The 2,289-nt window shown below is 42.8% G+C and overlaps 1 pseudogene; it reads left to right on the top strand.

Moving 5' to 3' along the window:
* The first annotated feature begins 557 nt into the window (after positions 1-557).
* On the top strand, positions 558-958 carry LOC147998240 (large ribosomal subunit protein uL29 pseudogene; annotated as a pseudogene).
* The last annotated feature ends 1,331 nt before the right edge of the window (positions 959-2,289 follow it).

Raw genomic sequence — 2,289 nt, 5'->3', positions numbered from 1 at the left:
TGCTCCTCCTGATTGCTCAGCTTATGTTCTTATAGAACCCAGGACCACCACCCCAGCGATGACACCACCAACAATGGACTGGGCCCTCCTGCATTGATCACTAATTAAGAAAATGCCTTACACTGAAAGAGCTTGAAGGGGCTCGAGACCCCAAAAGTACAACAATGCCAAGCAACCAGAGCTTCCAGGGACTAAGCCACTACCTAAAGACTATACATGGACTGACCCTGGACTCTGACCCCATAGGTAGCAATGAATATCCTAGTAAGAGCACCAGTGGAAGGGGAAGCCCTGGGTCCTGCTAAGACTGAACCCCCAGTGAACTAGACTATGAGGGGAGGGCGGCAATGGGGGGAGGGTTGGGAGGGGAACACCCATATAGAAGGGGAGGGGGAGGGGTTTGGGGGATGTTGGCTGGGAAACTGGGAAGGGGAATAACAATCGAAATGTAAATAAGAAATACTCAAGTTAATAAAGATGGAAAAAAAAAGAAAAGAAAAGAAAAGAAAATGCCTTACAGCTCTTGAACCGGGCAGCCTCATCCTAAACAACGCTGCAATGGCCAAGATTAATGCTTGGGACCTGCCCGGCAAAAAGAAGGAGGAGCTGTTGAAACAACTGGATGATCTGAAGGTGGAACTGTCCCAGCTTCGCGTGGCCAAAGTGACAGGCGGCGCCGCGTCCAAGCTCTCCAAGATATGAGTCGTACGCAAATCCATCGCCGGTGTCCTCACTGTCATTAATCAGACTCAAAAGGAAAACCTCAGGAAATTCTTCAAGGGAAAGAAGTACAAGCCCCTGTACCTGCGACCCAAGAAGACAAGAGCCATGCGCCGACGGCTTACCAGGCATGAAGAGAAGCTGAAGACCAAGAAGCAACAGCGGAAGGAGCGGCTGTACCCACTGCGCAAGTATGCAGTCAAGGCCTGAGACGACGACAATGACAATAAAGTCAAAAACTGACAGAAAAAAAGAAAAGAAAAGAAAATGCCTTACAGCCAGATGTCATGGAAGCATTTTCTCAAGTGAGTCTCCCTCACCTCTGGTGACTCTAGCTTGTATAAAGGTGACATAAAAATAGCCAGAACACTGCTCCTTCAAAAGACTCAAGTTCAGTTCCTATCATCCACATCAGATGGCTCACAACACTATCTGTAATTACAGCTCCTGGGGATCTTACACCCCTGGTTTCTGTGGGCACCCACACTTCTGTGCACATGTTCTCCCTCCAATCAAAACCAATTAAAAGAAATTAAAAAAGAAATGCCATATGGATCAAAGAATAGCTCAAATTAAATTGTGTCATAACTACTTAAAAAGCAACACATTGCTGTATACCTTAAATATACACAATAAATAAAATCATGTATAGAAAAGGGAAATTTCAAAATAAAACCCAGAATGAGACATTTCACATCAATTAGAATAACTATACTAAAAGTACCAAGGGTAGCATGTACTGGTGAGGACGTGGTGCGCTCATACACTCAAGGAAAGTGCATGTAAAAATAGTGCAGGTGCTTTGGAAAACAGTGTGGCCATTCCTCAAAAAGTTAAACATAGTTATTACATGATCCAGCAGTTACACTCTTAGGTATATACCAAAGACGCACAAAAGCAGTCATCTGTACAAAAATTCACATGTGAATGTTGATACTAGCATTATTTATAATAGCCCCAAAGTGGAAGCAAAAGAAATGTCCATTAACTGGTGAATGGATAAGCAAAATGTTCTGCATGCACACAAGCAGATATTGCTTGAGATTAATGTATGCTACAATGTGGATGACTTTCAAAACTTTATGTTAAAGGAAAGACTCCAGACCCATAAAAGAAGGTTGCATTTATAAGAATAAATGACATGGTCATTGTGCACACAAACTCACTGTATCTATGATTTCCTGCATAAAACATACACAAGATTGGGCCTGTCAACATTCTGCCATGGAAGGGTAAGGAGGCAGGCTCCTGAGGCCATACCCACCCCTGTGGAAAAACTAGCAGTTAATGGTTGGTAGGAGAGAACGTGTTGTTTTCTTTCTTCTTTTAAAAAATGTATTCAGGGGGTTGGGAATTTAGCTCAGTGGTAGAGCGCTTGCCTAGCAAATGCAAGGCCCTGGGTTTGGTCCTCAGCTCTGAAAAAAAGAAAAAGAAAAAAAATGTATTCAGAAGCTTACTTTTTTAGATTTATTTATTTCTATGTGTATGGCTGTTTTGTTTGCATATCATGTCTGTATATCATGTGTATGCAGTCTCTTTAGATGTCAGAATAAGGGGTCAGATCCCTTG

The sequence above is a fragment of the Rattus norvegicus genome, chromosome X, assembly GCF_021556685.1.
Source record: "Rattus norvegicus strain SHRSP/BbbUtx chromosome X, alternate assembly SHRSP_T2T, whole genome shotgun sequence".
NCBI lineage: Eukaryota > Metazoa > Chordata > Mammalia > Rodentia > Muridae > Rattus > Rattus norvegicus.
This window is presented reverse-complemented; position numbering and strand designations above follow the sequence as displayed.